Here is an 18,559-nt window from a genome sequence, read left to right on the forward strand (position 1 = left end):
TTCGATCACAGTATTGTGGGTACCAGTGGCCAGGAGGCGTTTCGTGCTAACCGACCGTGGAAGACGTAGGGCGGAGGTGACAGTCGTGCGTATTACGATGTCTGCCTGTTGTGTTTGGTGCTGAGTTAGTATGTGGTACAAAAAATTCAGCACGAAATTCAGTACATAAAGCATTCGCCACTTATACAAAACTAAACTCTGGCATATAATTCCTTTAAACGATAAAACATTGTGCAGCTTATAAGAATTCTAAGTGATTGTGAAGTGACAACAAAGTTTGGTAGCATATTGTATTCCTTAATGGTTCCTAGGAAAAAACTAAATTTGAAGCGATCATTTCGGACAGTAGGCATTGGTATATACAAGCTGTGACGCTGGCGTGATATTTCTCCAGTTTTAATTTTAAAGTACTTTGATTTGTTTGTTTTCAAGCTGCGATTAATAATCTGGAAAAGAAACTTGTGCCTGTCACATTTAGTTCTAAGATCAAGCGCTTCCAAATAAGCACGTTTACACAAGGATGTTGGGGAATCGTAATGTCGGTACCTATTACATATAAACTTTGCTCCGAGACGCTGAATTCTTTCCCGCTTAGAGCACTTGAATGCAGTGAGTGTGTCCCAGACAATTTTTCGATATTCGAGGATGGGCCTTACCAAGCTCTTAAAAACGAGACATTTTATTTTAGGGGTTGCACTATGCATATTTCGTCTGAGGCTCTACAGTGCTTTGGAGGCCTTGCAGCTTGTATTATCTCTGCGTGAATTCCAACGTAGGTCAGAGGTAAATGTTAATCCAAGGTATTTGTATTTACTAACCCTGGTTAGTATTCTATCATCGATGCTTTAACTGTAATCTAAGATAATTTTCTGTCTTGTAATTGTCATAAAAACTGCTTTATTTGGATTTAATACCATCTGCTACCTCTTGTATTGTTCGTTGATTTTTTGCAAGTTAGGATTTTGTTCAACGCGATCTTCCAGAGTAGCAACTTGTTTATAAATGATGCGGTGATCTGCACACAATATGTCCGGTACGCCTAGGTCGTTAGGCAAGTCACCGATGAAAATCAAAAATAGGATGGAGCACAGGACGCTGCCTCTCGGTACACCGGAGTCTACTGGAATAAAGCTAGATTTATGAGCATGAACTTGAACATACTGTGCTTGGCAGGAAAGACAGGATGTAAGTCACTTAGTTATCGTTTCGTTTTTAAATATACATCTGATTTTAAGTAACAGCTTAGGGTTCGAAACTTTATCGAACGCTTTTTCAAAATTCAAAAATACTATGTCTGTTCAAAGAGGAATTAATTGACAAGCAGAGATCGTGTACGGTTTGAGTGAGATGTGTGTTCGTGGAAAATCCCTTGCGAAAGTCATGCTCATTTGCAAATAACAAATTATTACATTCAAGGTAAGTTAATAAATGTTTGTAGATGATATGTTCAAGTGTCTTAGAAGGAGTACTAATCAGCGAAATCGGTCCGTAATTATCAACGTTTGAAGTAGGACCACTTTTATGCGCAGGCACTATTTTCGCGCTTTTCCAAGCAGCGGGAACGCAACCACTGTCGACAGACGTTTGAAAAATTTTGGCTAGAAATTTGGAACTCCCCTCTGCATGTCTATATAAAAATTTATTCTTGATTCTATCTATACGCCTGGAATCTTTTTGGAGTTTATATACGTAAGAAAATTCAGCACCCCTTCCGCACTGAGCTCTACATCGGATATAAGAGGGCTATCCGGAGGTTGAAAAAACGGCGATTCGCCATCATCACATGTGAAAACCGATGTAAAAAATGTATTAAATCTCTCAGCCAGCTTTGTATTGAACCATATTGAGTGTCTCGCGTTCAGACAACCCATGATTGCAGGCTACCACGCGCATGATTAGTGCAGCGACCTGTTTGGTCTGTCTTTGCAAGAGGTGAAGTGCGGCGGTTGCATCGAGTGTGTTGTTAATGAGAAGGCCGAGAATCCTCACCTGAGACACAATGGGCACTGGATCCCTGTACATGTGTAGCTCAGTGAGGGGGTCGCTGGGGAGGGGTTTCAGTCGCATAGTTTCAATTTAGTTGGAGAGCAACGGAGGCCTGTGTTTGCTAAATCGGTGGCGGTGATGTCTATGGCAGATTGCAGGATATCCTGGGTTGTTCCAAGGGCTGCGGAAGGTGGTTGGTTCGAAGCCCACCGCCGGCTACCCACCAGTAAAAATGGGTACAAGTGTACCCCGGCTCGGCGCCCGGCTTCCTCAGGGGTGTGCGCTTGGAAGAGGCTCCGCACACTTCGCCGCACCCTATGGGGGGCAAAACCAGTTTCGAACACTCATCCTGCAAAGGTGGTTCATGATTCAGATGAGAGATTCAGTTGATCTTGGCGTTCGATGAAGTTTACATGAGTTTGCTCCACGAGAGTTCAGCAAATGAGAATCTGAGTCCGAGTCTTCGAAGAGAGTTCAGCATGCTGCGCTATCAAGATTATATCATCTGCGTATATTACTGTGTGGAGCCCTTGGATAGCAGCAAGGGTATTTGCCACCGGCGCTAGGGCAGTGTTAAAAATCAACGGCGATAGGACCGTCCTTTGTGGGGTTCCTCGGTGAGGCAGGGGCGGAGGCTGGCAAAACTTTATTGCGCATAAGCGTAGGGGATTAAGGCACGTTTGCTGGCGTGCCGCAGGCCGTGGAGACCTTTGGCGACGCCGGCCCCTTCGCAGGCCTCGGACTGAATGTCGGGGTCATCGCTGGACCTGAACGTATCATAAGCTTTTTTTGAGAAGTCAGGGAAGATTTTTGGGGAGGCTTACGGACTTGGCACGCGCCGATCATATGGTCTTAGTTATCGCTCTCACCATAAAAGTGGCAGAAGAGATTAATATGCTTATTTATGAATTTAGATATGTAGTTAGGGGTGAGGAGGGTCCCCATCTGTGGCGGTCTCCACATGACCTGTTACTGTCTGGTAAGTTTTATAGGGTGGTGGTAGTGTTGTTCTTAATGCTTTGTAATGTGCTGTGAGTTCGTGGTATGATATGAGTGGCTTACTAAAAGGTTGCGGTTCCCGACTTTGCGCCACCGCTCGGCAGGCTAATTCTCGAATGTGTTGGGGGCAGCCTCATTTCCCGGATTCCCCGCATGATCTGGGGTCCATATGAGTTCATTACCTCTCAAAAGACAAGAGTCTCTTATTTCTGTGAGTATTTGCGCGGCGGCACGGGAGACCCTACCCCTAGCGAAGTTGCTCATCGCCAACTTCGAGTCGCGTACTATGGTAGTGGCGTCTCTAAAGGCGATGGCCGTGGCGATGGCGGCCTCCTCCGCGGCTAGCGGTCTAGAGGTGGAAACCGTCTCCACCATTGCCAAGTCTTGCTGGTTGATGGCCGGGATGTGTCACTCCGCATACAGAGTACTTGTTCTCGTTCTCCGCGTCTTCTGCGGCGTCGACGTAGAGGACATCCTGCAGCCGGCCCAGGGTCTTCTGCAGGCCCTCCGCTCTTGCTTCTCTTCGGCCTTGGTGCGCGTGAGGGTTCATATTTCGGGGGGGGGGGGGGGGGGTGAGGTTTCACTGTGATCCTCTTTCGGATATTGCTTGGGACACGGCCACCTGGATCGGCACGCGCGGCAGGGTTGCTCCGGTCGTTCCATTCGGACGGAGAGGGTGTAGTTGCGGAGAGGGCGTGGCCGCTCCTTTCGCCGCACCGCGGCGCGCGTGCCTGACCCCTCGCCTCCCCTGCTATCGCTTCGCACGAGGCGATTTGCGGCACCTTGGACGTATTGCGGGATGTAGTAGAGTGGTGGAAAACCACGATGAAGAAAGTTTAAACAAGAACACTAATGCCTCCTGCGGCTAGGTATCTTTTCTTTACTAAGCTCCAGACGCTACGGCCGCATGTTGCCCGAAGCGGGCAGTCATGGTGCCATGCGAAACGAGTGCTACCCGGAAAACAATCATATCTGCGGGTTTGGGCGCAGCAGGCCAATGAAAGCATGGAAAGGCATTACTTCTTTATAAAGGAAGTGCCACGATTGACGAGGCAACGCAGTAATAAATTTTTTTTTCCTGTATATTCATGAACGTTTGTACATGACGTACTAGCTCTGTCAGAACGCGTTTACCGGTCAAAAAACGGCCTAGAAGGAAAATGGCAATTGTACTATGATGAAAATGGGCAGGCGATGTTGCACGCTGAGCTGTCAATTTTATGTTGATTAGGCAAGCTCGGCACGGTTCCTCCTGTACGAGAGAGTCTGCTCACCTGAGTCGACAGCCGTGGAGAGGAATGTCCAGTGGCTCTGATTAATCTGTATACCTAAATATTGCAACGGATAGAAGAAGAGATGAATGAAGACTCTCGGAGGCGCGCGTGCTCTGGGATCTTCGCTCCGGCTACTGGCAAATTGCTGTAGATGAACAGGACCTTGAGAAAACCGCTTTTGTGACTCCTGATGGCCTTTATCAATTCAAAGTTATGCCTTTCGGATTATGCAACGCACCAGCCACATTTGAACGCATGATGGATGCTCTTTTGCAAGGCTTTAAGTGGTCCACCTGCCTGTGCTATCTCGATGACGTCATTGTCTTTTCGCCCTCGTTTTCCTCTCACCTCACTGACCTTTCTCAGATCCTTTCCCTCTTTCGTCATGCTGGCCTGCAGCTCAACTCGTCTAAGTGCCGTTTCGCGCGCCGTCAACTCGCCATCTTGGGTCATGTCGTCGACGACACGGGGGTGCACCCTGACCCTGATAAGATCCGAGCCGTTAAAAACTTTCCTCAGCCACGTTCCTGTAACGACGTCCGCAGCTTCTTAGGGCTGTGCTCCTACTTTCGTCGATTTGTTGATGGCTTCGCCGACATCGCCCGCCCCCTCACCGACCTCCTGAAAAAGGACGCCACCTTCATCTGGGGATCCGACCAAGCACACGCATTTTCCACCTTGATATTGAAGCTTACTACCACGCCGGTTCTGGCCCACTTCGATGTGACAGCTCCCACTGAAGTCCGCACAGGCGCCTGTGGCTATGGCATCGGCGCTATTCTCTCTCAGAGGCAATCCGAACAGCACCGTGTCATCGCCTACGCCAGCCGCCTCCTCTCCGCCCCGGAGCGCAATTACTCAATTACCGACGTGAGTGCTTAGCCCTTGTCTGGGCGGTTGGGAAATTCCGCCCATATTTGTACGGCCACCCTGTTACGGTTGTCACCGACCACCATGCGCTCTGCTGGCTCTCATCACTGAAAGATCCTACTGGCCGCCTAGGTTGCTGGGCTTTACACCTCCAAGACTACGACTATACCGTGGTATATAAGTCCGGTAGGCTACACACTGATGCTGATTGCCTCTCCCGCTATCCCGTTGCCTCTTCTGATCATTCTGGTAGTGACTCCGCCGCTGACCTCTTCTCGCTCTCCGCTCTTACTCACCTTGGCGATGAGCAGCGACGAGATATCGAGCTCCGCTCTATTATTTCCCGCCTCAGATTCTCTCCATCTGACCCTGCCCTGCGCCGGTTTGTACTTCATCATGACACACTCTACCGCAGAGGCCTGAACCCCGCCGGCCCAGACCTACTGTTCGTTGTCCCGAAGCATCTGCGCAACGATGTCCTCCACGAGCTCCATGACCTCCCCACTGCTAGACATCTGGGTGTCTCGCGTACTTACGCCCGCGTGCGTCGTCGCTTCTTTTGGCCCCGTCTCTACCAGTCCGTCCGCCGCTATGTTCATGCCTGCGACCAGTGTCAGCGCCGGAAACTTCCCGCCACGCTCTCCGTGGGTTTGCTCCAGCCTGTTGATGTGCCCCCTGAACCATTCTATCGTGTTGGCTTGGATCTTTTGGGCCCCTTTCCGGAGTCTACCTCCGGAAACAAATGGATTGCCGTTGTGACAGATTATGCTACTCGCTATGCCATCACGCGGGCCCTTCCCACCAGTACTGCTACCGACGTGGCCGATTTTCTCCTCTACGACCTCATCCTCCGTCATGGTGCACCCCGCCAACTTCTCACCGACCGCGGCCGTTGCTTTCTCTCTAAAGTTGTCGACGACATTCTCCGTTCCTGCTCAACAAAACATAAGCAGACCACCGCCTATCATCCCCAAACCAACGGTCTTACAGAGCGCCTCAACCGCACTCTCACGGATATGCTCGCAATGTAGTTTTCCCGGACCATCGGGACTGGGACATTGCCCTTCCATACGTGACCTTCGCCTACAATTCTTCTCGTTATGACACTGCCGGTTACTCCCCGTTCTATTTGTTGTACGGTCGTGAACGCCAATTGCCTTTGGACACGCTGCTTCCGAAATCTCCTTCCCCGCCTTCTGAATATGCCCACGACGCTATTGCCCGCGCCGACCACGCCCGCCAACTGGCTCGCTCCCGCCTAAAGGCCTCGCAGGCCTCACAGCAGGACTACTACGACCGCCGCCACCTGCATGGTAACTTTTCCCCTGGAGCCCTCGTTTTGCTTTGGTCGCCCACATGCCGTGTCGGGCTTTGCGAAAAACTAATGTCCCGCTATGTTGGCCCATACCGTGTGCTCCGCCAGGTCACCGCCGTCACCTACGAGATTGCCCCGGCCTTTCCGGAGACCACCTCCGGTGCATCTCAGAGTGACGTTGTCCACGTCTCTCGCCTCAAGCCCTACTTGTCGCAATCCCTTGCCCCGCCCTAATTTCCACCGAGAGGGTGTTTTTTGCGACCGGGGGCCATGCAACGGATAGAAGAAGAGATGAATGAAGACTCTCGGAGGCGCGCGGGCTCTGGGATTCGGTGCTCTGTGCCTGGTGCTCTGTGCGGGCCGCCCTGTGCTCTTGACCTGTGTGCTGTGCCTGGGCGTTCTCGCGTCGTTCCCGCCTGGACCACGTAACAATATCATGGCTGTAGTCGTAGTAAAAACTACCAGCATCACAAAGTCAGTGTATGCAGGAATTTATTTACAATAAAGAGTCAGCTCGCGCAAGCTCAAGCTGTTTAAACGAGCAAAACCTTTCGACTGGCGGCTTGGTGATTAATTTTTTGCGATAAGCCACTCTGTCCGTAACAACAGCAGCAATGTTTGATAGGAGGGGGCTTTATGAATTTTTTGCCACTATTGAGGATGTGATCGAGGCGTGGTCTTCTCTTGCGTAGCACATTCAGGTATTGAAGTAGCTGGGCGATGATTTTCAAAGCCTCGAGGATTAGCTTGAAGAACACAATAGAGTGTTTGCTGTTTACAGCAGGTAAGAGCAGATGGCTGCTTTCCTCACTAATGCAGTTCATTGGACTGAAAGCATCATTTGTTTTAGGAACTGCGCAAGGTGGTTGCTCACGCTCCAATTTTCGCCGTTTTTTTGCTATCTGCGGCTGCATATAGCTCGGGTATCCAGAAAAAAAAACTGGGTACAGCAGTGCGCTTCAGACGCCGGATTTTTGCGGATTACGAACGGTAGTCATTGGTCAAGAAGTGCAAAGAGCAGACGACCCTGCTGGCGGACTTATCATTCGGAGTAAAATCTTTCCTCGATATAGCTTTCAGCCATGCGTGCCGGAGAGTTTCATCATCTGGGAATCCATGGAAGCTTAAGCCAAGCTTTTTTTTTGTGCTGGATTTGCAGCACGGCACGCCGCAATGTGGCATGTTCCTGAAAATACAGGAAATTATCCATGAGGTTAAAGTCCCTGATAATCAAAATAATGTTTTGTCTGAATCGAAGTGACTCGAACAACGCGATAATACATAACACATGGGTGATAGCAGCATTGCCCCTTCAGCAGCAGCACTTGAGGGCTAGGAAGCCTACTCCCAACACCACTCAAGTTCGCTTGAAGCTATACAATGTAAAAAAATAAAAGCCATGTGGAAGAGCCCCGAGTATATAATTTGTCCAGCACGAGGCTAGTGAAAATCTACCTAAAAAGACAAACCCAGAATACAGTCAGGGGCCACGTTGACAAGAAAGCTCGGAAACAGTAATGCTTTTTTTCAAGGGAAAATAGATAAAAAGAAAGGAAGACGAGCGTTGTAGGGGCAGCGTTTAAGCACAGCGGCAGCTCACTCGCCAGAATAGATATTTCAATACATGCGCAATGCGGCACATCAAGTCATGCATCTACGCAGCCTTAGCTGCGTCTCGATCGTATTATGCTACAAAAAACAACGTGCACTGTGTAAACCTGATTTGAGGATATGCAGAGACGTACCTTGATTTACTTGCAGTTTCCTTTGGCTGTCACCACATTTTAGAGCGAAGCTGACGGCAGACTGCACACGTGCACCCTCCGATGTATGCGCTTCTCCAAGCATGTGTCATTCCACCACGCCGTCAGCAGGAGCGGAAGGACCGCGCGTGATCGAGGCGGCCGTTCTTGGGATAACTTGGGGAGATCTTCTAAGGGTACACCCTGAATCCGCAGCTTGCCGAGTATTCTCCTGCTGGCGGGTGTGCCAGACAGGTGCCTTATTTGGGCAGTGTGTCGTGCTTCCTTGATTTTCTTGTAGGTACTGTGGACCCCGACTTTGAGTAGCCCCTCGTTGGGAGTCGAGCGAGCCAGGCCGATGGCTCTTTTATAAGCTATTGTGATGATGGCGTCGACTCTTTCCACCTCGTCTCTTCTGAGTTTTAGATACGGAAGCGAGTATGTAATCTTGCTTATGATAAAGACATCTATTAGCTTGAAGAGGGCGTGTTCTTTCATGCTTCTTTTTCTATTAGTTATTCTCTATATTATTCTGGTAGTTTGGTGGCCTTCCCATTTAAGTTTATTAATCGTGGAAGCGTTGCCCGAGTCTGTTTGCAGCCTGATCCCCAGGATCCTAGTCTCCTAGACCTTTGATTTCCACGCCTTGTACAATGACTGTCGTCAAGGGCGCGTTTAATTTTTGTTTGTGGACGACCGTAAGCTCCGATTTTTCAGGGGAGCATTCGAGTTGTGAATTAAAAGACTAGCGCATATAACAGAGACACAGACAAAGAAGTAGACAGGACGAGCGCTAAACATCAACTGAGTTGTTTACTGAACATAAAGGAACATATAAGCAATTCGGTGGTGCATGCGCACACTGGGTTAACAATACATAGACAATCTAATCAAGGTGTGGCAAACTGTTCTTTAGGTACATTTTTTCTTTTTTGGTCAAGGTAAGTGAACTAGTGCTTACACAGTTATCACCTTCTCTGTCAATGTGATAGGCCTCACAAATCTCGCGACCTAACTTTGTGCCTCCCCAACCAAGCACACACGTGGCACCAAACGCCGGCACGCACCCGCACCGCTTACAATGATTGGCCAAATGACCGCCCCCCGCCAATGAATCTACCAGCGTGCTGTGCTCTCGTAGCCGCTCGTTCAGGCACCGTCCAGACTGCCCCACGTAGCATCTACCGCAGGAGAGGGGTATGCGGTATACGATGCCAGTAGTGCAAGGCACAAACTTGCATACGTGTTTTGTGGTGCAGACCGGTTTCCTTTCTTCGTTGACCGCTTTGCACATGCGCACCAGCTTTTCGGGGGCAGTGAACATCACGTCCACACCGCACCTCTCTCCAACTTTCTTCAGCCGGTGCGATAGCTGGTGCGCGTACGGAATAGCGGTACGCCTCAGCCTCCTGCAGCTAGTTTCCGCTGCCACGTCAGGGCGGCCACCTGCCCTGATTTCTTTCAGGAGGCACTGCGCTACAGCCGTCACGGTATCCATAGGAAAACCGGCGTTCTGCAACCGGTGCACTTGCGTCTGCAAACTGATCTCAATTTTATGCTGGCAAGACTTCTCGAGAGCACCACGCAGGCAATTTTTTGCAATGCCCCGTTTTACCAATTTCGAATGAGCCGAATTGTACGCTAAAATTTCCTTTTTTGTGCGTGGCTGGTACGACCAGCAGATGTGCCCCGTGCCAAAGAACAAACAAATCTCGAGGAATTGGAGACACCCGTTGATCGGAACTTCATGCGTGAATCTCATCTTGACAGAACATTCACCGAAAATATCTAAAACACTTTTTACAACCTGTGGTTTGTCACTCTCGTTCTCAACATTCACAAACACAATAAAATCATCCACATATCTAAAACACCTCACTACACCTTTTTCCCTTTTCATGCACGCTGCAACGCGTTTGTCAAATTGACTTAAAAATATTTCGCTAAGTATTGGAGCTATGCATGAGCCTATGCAAATACCGTCTTTTTGCACGAACAACTTGTCGTTAAAACAAATAAAGGTGGATGAGAGGTAACACTTAACTAACGCTACAAAGTCATTTACAGAAACCCCGCTACCATTTTGGAACTTAACATCCCCCCAGCTTTCAATTCGCTCTTTTACTGCGTCTAGTAACTCTATTTGGGGAATGGAATAAAAGAGCTCCTCAATATCTACTGAAAAGGCGAAATTAGCTCCTGAAGCACCACCTTGCTCACCCAAAAATTCAATTACATCCTTTGAGTTGCTCACACGAAAAGGGTCTTCTACATCTAGCTGGCTAAGGTGCTTTTGAAGGTATTTTGATACCAGGCCTTGCCAGGCTTCATTTTCGGATACAATCGCTCTGAGTGGCATGCCTTCTTTGTGGGTTTTGGCGGAAAAGAATACGTACAGACCCAGCGTCTTCGCTGTTTTTACAGACTGATATAGTCCTGTCAAATTGAGTCGTTCACACATTTTTAATGCCTCTGCTTTTACTTTTCTGCCAGATATTTTCAGGGGAATAAAATTCTTGTCAATAGCTTGCTTAGCCTTTTCAAGATACATCGTTTTGGGCAACACGACGAATCCACCCTCTTTATCAGCGGTCAGCAAAGAAAGGTTATTATTCTTGAGGTAATGGATTGTATTGCTCACCGCTAGCGTTACCCCACGCGAACACGGCTTTCTACTCGACAAGCAGTCAACACCTTCGGAAATACATCTAGCCTTGTCTTCCACGTCTGCACATTGCCCTACTTTCCTAACCATGGTAATGAGTCCGAGAGGTGTTTCGTTAACCTCATTACAAAATTTAGGCCCGCAGCTCAAAACCTTTTGAACTTTATCTGGGAGACCACATTCTGCTAAACACAACACTTTTTTCTTAGGGACATCTTTGGAATCCTCTTTTGCTTTTTTCCAAGCACACAATGATGGCAGGCCACAAGACCAAAGAAACTCGGTAACATTCGCTGCCTCTCTGGCCCAAGTCCTGATAAAGGCATCACAGGTTACCTGGCAGCTTGTCCTGGTCGCAGCATGCACACGTAAGCACAACTGCAAATACCGAATGCTTCTCCAGAGTTCGGCACGGAAGATCTTGGTGATTCTTCTGGCATGTCGTACAGATGCTTGGTAGGGATGGAACAAAGCTTGCACGTCAGGCGGTACCAGTCCATTCTTCAGGGCGAAGGATTTGCATTCGGTATTTGCAGTTGTGCTTACGTGTGCATGCTGCGACCAGGACAAGCTGCCAGGTAACCTGTGATGCCTTTATCAGGACTTGGGCCAGAGAGGCAGCGAATGTTACCGAGTTTCTTTGGTCTTGTGGCCTGCCATCATTGTGTGCTTGGAAAAAAGCAAAAGAGGATTCCAAAGATGTCCCTAAGAAAAAAGTGTTGTGTTTAGCAGAATGTGGTCTCCCAGATAAAGTTCAAAAGGTTTTGAGCTGCGGGCCTAAATTTTGTAATGAGGTTAACGAAACACCTCTCGGACTCATTACCATGGTTAGGAAAGTAGGGCAATGTGCAGACGTGGAAGACAAGGCTAGATGTATTTCCGAAGGTGTTGACTGCTTGTCGAGTAGAAAGCCGTGTTCGCGTGGGGTAACGCTAGCGGTGAGCAATACAATCCATTACCTCAAGAATAATAACCTTTCTTTGCTGACCGCTGATAAAGAGGGTGGATTCGTCGTGTTGCCCAAAACGATGTATCTTGAAAAGGGTAAGCAAGCTATTGACAAGAATTTTATTCCCCTGAAAATATCTGGCAGAAAAGTAAAAGCAGAGGCATTAAAAATGTGTGAACGACTCAATTTGACAGGACTATATCAGTCTGTAAAAACAGCGAAGACGCTGGGTCTGAACGTATTCTTTTCCGCCAGAACCCACAAAGAAGGCATGCCACTCAGAGCGATTGTATCCGAAAATGAAGCCTGGCAAGGCCTGGTATCAAAATACCTTTAAAAGCACCTTAGCCAGCTAGATGTAGAAGACCCTTTTCGTGTGAGCAACTCAAAGGATGTAATTGAATTTTTGGGTGAGCAAGGTGGTAATTCAGGAGCTAATTTCGCCTTTTCAGTAGATAATGAGGAGCTCTTTTATTCCATTCCCCAAATAGAGTTACTAGACGCAGTAAAAGAGCGAATTGAAAGCTGGGGGGCTGTTAAGTTCCAAAATAGCAGCGGGGTTTCTGTAAATGACTTTGTAGCGTTAGTTAAGTGTTACCTCTCATCCACCTTTATTTGTTTTAACGACAAGTTGTTCGTGCAAAAAGACGGTATTTGCATAGGCTCATGCATAGCTCCAATACTTAGCGAAATATTTTTAAGTCAATTTGACAAACGCGTTGCAGCGTGCATGAAAAGGGAAAAAGGTGTAGTGAGGTGTTTTAGATATGTGGATGATTTTATTGTGTTTGTGAATGTTGAGAACGAGAGTGACAAACCACAGGTTGTAAAAAGTGTTTTAGATATTTTCGGTGAATGTTCTGTCAAGCTGAGATTCACGCATGAAGTTCCGATCAACGGGTGTCTCCAATTCCTCGAGATTTGTTTGTTCTTTGGCACGGGGCACATCTGCTGGTCGTACCAGCCACGCACAAAAAAAGGAAATTTTAGCGTACAATTCGGCTCATTCGAAATTGGTAAAACGGGGCATTGCAAAAAATTGCCTGCGTGGTGCTCTCGAGAAGTCTTGCCAGCATAAAATTGAGATCAGTTTGCAGACGCAAGTGCACCGGTTGCAGAACGCCGGTTTTCCTATGGATACCGTGACGGCTGTAGCGCAGTGCCTCCTGAAAGAAATCAGGGCAGGTGGCCGCCCTGGCGTGGCAGCGGAAACTAGCTGCAGGAGGCTGAGGCGTACCGCTATTCCGTACGTGCACCAGCTATCGCACCGGCTGAAGAAAGTTGGAGAGAGGTGTGGTGTGGACGTGATGTTCACTGCCCCCGAAAAGCTGGTGCGCATGTGCAAAGCGGTCAACGAAGAAAGGAAACCGGTCTGCACCACAAAACACGTATGCAAGTTTGTGCCTTGCACTACTGGCATCGTATACCGCATACCCCTCTCCTGCGGTAGATGCTACGTGGGGCAGTCTGGACGGTGCCTGAACGAGCGGCTACGAGAGCACAGCACGCTGGTAGATTCATTGGCGGGGGGCGGTCATTTGGCCAATCATTGTAAGCGGTGCGGGTGCGTGCCGGCGTTTGGTGCCACGTGTGTGCTTGGTTGGGGAGGCACAAAGTTAGGTCGCGAGATTTGTGAGGCCTATCACATTGACAGAGAAGGTGATAACTGTGTAAGCACTAGTTCACTTACCTTGACCAAAAAAGAAAAAATGTACCTAAAGAACAGTTTGCCACACCTTGATTAGATTGTCTATGTATTGTTAACCCAGTGTGCGCATGCACCACCGAATTGCTTATATGTTCCTTTATGTTCAGTAAACAACTCAGTTTATGTTTAGCGCTCGTCCTGTCTACTTCTTTGTCTGTGTCTCTGTTATATGCGCTAGTCTTTTAATTCATGATGAAACACCAACTAGCCCAGCTTTCCGCCTTGAGAGCATTCGAGGCCTGCTTTCCTGGCCTCTTCATCGATGACGTCTGCGGCCCCTTAGAGAGTGGCCTATATTTCGTCCTGGGAGCCTCCCATTGCCCATAGCGTAATATTTTCCGTGCATAGGCTGTGCTGTACTCCAGGGATATTGTCCATTCCATCTTGACTAGTGCCCGATTGAAACGGAATGGAGACAGGACAGCACCCTGAGGAGTGCCCCTAGTTCCCAACTGTACTGTGTCACATTTGAGGGTTCCGAAGTGAATTTCCACCATGCGCTCACTATGAAAGGCCCTGATATAGTTGTAAGCCTTTCTACCGAGGTTAATTTCGTTTAGGTGCTCCAGTATAGTATAATGGAGACAATATCAAAGGATTTCTTTAGGCCCATAGCCGTGATGGATTGTGTGTTTGCCCTTTTATACTTGTTAATAATGCGATGAGCCAGTTGTAGCATGACGTCCTGCATACAGAGCCCCCTTCTGAAGCCCACCATGGTGTGTGGTAGGAGAGAGTAGTCTTGCGCATAGGCTTGTAGTCTGTTAAGTACAACATTCAATTGCCTAAACAGGAGGTAAGGGATATCGGAGTAAGGTTATCAAGCCTTATTTTCTTGTTGCGTTTGGTGATAAGGATTATCTTTGTATGCTTTAAGGAATGGGATATGCTTCTTGTCTCCGAGCACTGATTCAAATAATCCGTGATGGCGGGGACCGATTTTGAGATCTTGGTTCCGCAGCATCTTATTATTGATTTAACCTGTCCCGGCAGCAGATTTCGTTTTGAGTTCAGACAGGGCGGCCCAGATCTCTGCATCCGTTAAAGGCTCGTCAAGAGTTTTGTTTCCGCATCCAGTGTATTTCGGGTACAATACGGCGTCTTTATGAGAGTTGACGTATTTGTCTTGTAGCGACAAGATCAGTTCCTCACCGCTTCCCTGGTATGCGTGGATGACCTTTACTATGGCGTTTCTTGTGACTGTATTGGAATGAGCTGGGTCAAGAAGGTGGCGGAGGAGGTTCCACGTGTTTTTTTCCCCAGCTGCGCGTTAAGTTTGCCGCATACTTGTTACCAGTTGTGCCTTGTAAGGTAATAGGCATGGCCGTAAATTTCCTTCTCAAGCCGTGGAATGAGTACCTTGAGCTCTCGGTTGATTATCTGTTTCTTCAATTTCTTCATGAGATAATGTCTGGCTTCCCACATATGCGCTAACCCGGAATGTATGATGCCTTACCCACTTCTCCAAGTCTGAGATGCTGCACGGAGCATTATTGTCCCTGTGTTTTCTGAATTTATACCAGTCCTTATGCTTACAAGAATTCCATGTCTTCTTATTACGGGAGCTGGTTTCTACCGTAATGGCGATAATGTAGTGGTCGCTGTTAAGGTCTTCGCCGGTGTTGAGCCATGTGGGTTGATCGCGTTTCGAGCATGTGAAATATCTGGATTACCATAGCTAGATATAATATTGCCGGTTCTCGTGGGTGTTGGTAGTGTCGTTTAGTAGCGTGAAGCCGAGCTCGTCAATCTTTCCCTGTATCGCCGTGCCTTTACCATTGGTTTCGGGTAGCCCCATTCCGGGATATGAGCTTTGTCGTCTTCCTCATGGTTTTGTCTACGAGTTTAGTGGTTTGCTGAGTGTGATCCCTGAAAGAGCTATAGACGTTGAGGATGTAGGTGCTCCTCGGTCCCTTCTCTCCGGTGATAATTTGCATGAGTGTATAATCTTGGTCTATGTCTTCAATTTCGTGATGCACATAGCTGGTGTCCCTTTTGACTAGAATAGTTGTTGCTGGGTATTTGCGGCTAGTTCGCAGTTGGGTAACGGTGATGTATCCGGGAAGAGTGGCCACTCCGGTGGGTTCTTGCAGCGCGATAATGCCTGGTTTGACCTCGGTTTTCTGGATGTGGATCTGCAGTTTGGCCTTCTTGCGTGCGTACCCCCTGCAGTTCCACTGCCAGACTGTAATTAGTTTGCGGTGGGCGGAATCCATGTTTTCCGACGGTCGGTCCCTTCTGGGAGGGATGTTACGGTAATGTGCTGCTGCCCCATCATGGCGTGTAGAACCGATCCGATCTGCTTAATGTGCTGATCTGTGCTCTCACGCGCAATCTTAAGTTCCCGCAGCATCGGTGTGGCCTCCTGCTGCCAACGCCCGAAGATAGCAATAGAGGTCTCAAGTTTTGACACTGACATCTAAGCGCTATTGTATCTCATTCATTCTTTTAAAGAGTAGGCCTTTTGGTGCACCCCTCGAGGAGCTGTCCTCATTCTTTTTCCTAGGTGTAGAGATCTCCGACTCCGGGCTGGGCGCCGGTCGTTTTGTAGGAGAAAGATCATCCGTTTACATAGGTGGGCTTTGTTGAGTGCGTGTAACGAGCTCCTTTTGAGAGCGCTCATTTTCGAGTGTTTGGATGAATTACGTTCAGGATTCTACCAATTTTTCTAGCTTATCTGTGCATGAAAGAAGCCTCTAGATGACTCTATCCTGATCCCTCGCCTTATCATCGTTGTCTTCTTTCTTCCAGAAGATGGTCTTGTCCTCCGTGGCGTTCCAGGGGTTACTTTGGTCCCTCTTTTGACTGGGGTCGCTTGACTTTGCGCCATATGGGTTTTTTTCTTTTGTTGTACTGCTACTTTTCCTTTGCAAAGGCGGGAAGGAAGATGAGGAGTATCTTTGGTAGCCGGCTGCGTTCCGGGTCTTCGATCTTCCTCTTGGCTTCTGGGAAACGTTGGTGGCGGTCTTTTTGGCCCTTGTCTCTGGCGTCCGGCCTTTGACAAAACGGAATTTGGACTTTGTGCTGCCTGTGTTGTGGGGCCCTTTGCATACTATGCATGGGGCCTGGCGGCTTCTGGCCTTCCAGTGGTGACGGGTGATTAACTCCGCACCTGTGGCATATCGCTTTTTTGGCTTGAGGACATACGTCCTGTGTATGCCCAGTTCTTCTGCAATTGAAGCATACTTCCGCCCTGTTGAGAATCAGGACAACTTTATGTAGGGCTCCCGGATACCGGAAAACTCTGGGGAGCGTCGCAGTAGCCACAGCGACTACAGTGGGGCTGGACTTTCCATGTCTCCTTGCGGATATGATATCTACAACCGCGTTCATTTGCTCGTACTTAAGTTTTAGCGGCTCGTCTGATTCACCGCTATATTCATTATGCCAACACCCTTCATACAGAGATCCGGGGCCGGTACGTACGTTTTGACGGGACACGTCTTGGCGTTGATGGTCAAGGCCTCGAGGAATCTCTTGGCTTCTGCACGAGCACTGTTGGGGGCACTGGCAGTAATAGTTTGGTTGATTGGGTGTCGCTGGGCGGTTTCTTCGTAGAACGCTGTGCTGTCCTCGATGCCAGCGGCAGTGCCTGAAGTAGGGCGGCCTCTCCCTTGAGAGGGGAGTTGATTGAAACTTGCAGTCTGAGAGCAGCTTTAAAGCCGTCGGTCGGCAGCGGCGGAAGCTGCATCTTCATCATGTGCGGCAGCTTGGCTTTTGTCTGTCGTTGTCCCGCCTCAGCCTTGTTGTTGGTTCCTGTGTCTCCGCTGGCACCTTTCCCCGGCGTGGCCCAGACCCCGCGTCCGTCATTCGGGCCTGCGGCGTTATGCTTACGGTAGAGCTCCTGGTACCTGAACAGAGTAATCCAGGAACCGTCGTTCAGCTCTTCGTGGGTAATGGGTTGCCCCTGCACCGTTATTTCCATAGCGATGTGTTCCGCGGCACGCGGGAGACCGGGAAAGTTCTCTCCTTCGTTCGTTAGACGTAGCGTAGCACGCACGTGGTAAACACAAAAAATGGTGTTAAATAAGAACACTCACAGATTTTCGGTCTGCTGAGTCCAGGCGCTTTCACAGATCTTGCAAGACCAAAATAAGGAACGTGGGGTAAGATGTTCCAGGTTCAGAGGCCGAAATTCATAGAGCTCATGCGAAGCATGTCCGCTCTCGTCGACGCTCGAGGAACGCCCCCGTTATGCAGGGGAAAATGCTTGGAGGTTATATCACCAAGGTTGATATCGCCTAAGATGTATACGCGGTGTGAAGGTGGTGGTGAAAATCTTTTATTGATAACAAGGCCAACAGTAAAGAAAAACAAAGGAGCCGCTGTGGGCGACCTTCAGGTTGCCGGTTGTGACATCCAGGCTGTGCCTAGTCGCGACGTCCTCTGCCACGTCACCAGCCGAAGTTAGAGAACCGACTCGGTGTTCGACAAAGCAGCCTCCCACTGCTGCGGACTGGTTATGTGCCAAGAGGCATAGGGCAAGTGTGCTGGGCAGGAGAATAGGACATGAGCGTATTCGGCGCGGCAGCTGTCACTTCCGGTAGGCTGGTGAGTACGTCCCATGGTGGAGGAGGGCAAGACGTGCGGGAGTAAGAAATGTGTGGGCATGAAGCTGGCGCCATTAGTGTTCGAGGTGCTGAGAAAGAGATTTGTGCGCAAGGGGAAGGTGTGACGTGAGAGGCGGTACTGCATGGTGCAGAGGAATGCAAGGCAGGTACAATGCACGTGAGGAGCACAACGCGCGTATCTACTGCCGCCGGGAGCGGGCTTGCTCGGCCAGTCGAATCGCGAGTGATTGAATTAGCCGCCTCGTTGCCAGGATAGGTCACGCGAGCAGGCGTGACCGGCCTCGGCCACTCGGCTACTGAGCCGGAGTACCCGGGTTCCAACCCGACAGCGGTTCGATGGAGGCGAAACGCAAAAGGCGCCCGCGTGCTGTGCGATGTCAGTGCACGCTAAATTTCCCCAGGTGGTCGAAATTATTCCGGAACCCTTTACTACGGCACCTCTTTCGTTCTTCTTTAACTCCCTCCTTCCTCTCTTCTCTT

General features: G+C 49.1%; 1 protein-coding gene across 13 annotated transcripts in view; it reads left to right on the forward strand.

Moving 5' to 3' along the window:
- LOC144127822 (rifampicin phosphotransferase-like) overlaps positions 1-18,559 on the forward strand; it is a 685,750-nt gene that overhangs the window by 578,822 nt on the left and 88,369 nt on the right. The gene's annotated exons all lie outside the window — the stretch shown is intronic.

This window comes from Amblyomma americanum, chromosome 4, assembly GCF_052857255.1.
Source record: "Amblyomma americanum isolate KBUSLIRL-KWMA chromosome 4, ASM5285725v1, whole genome shotgun sequence".
NCBI lineage: Eukaryota > Metazoa > Arthropoda > Arachnida > Ixodida > Ixodidae > Amblyomma > Amblyomma americanum.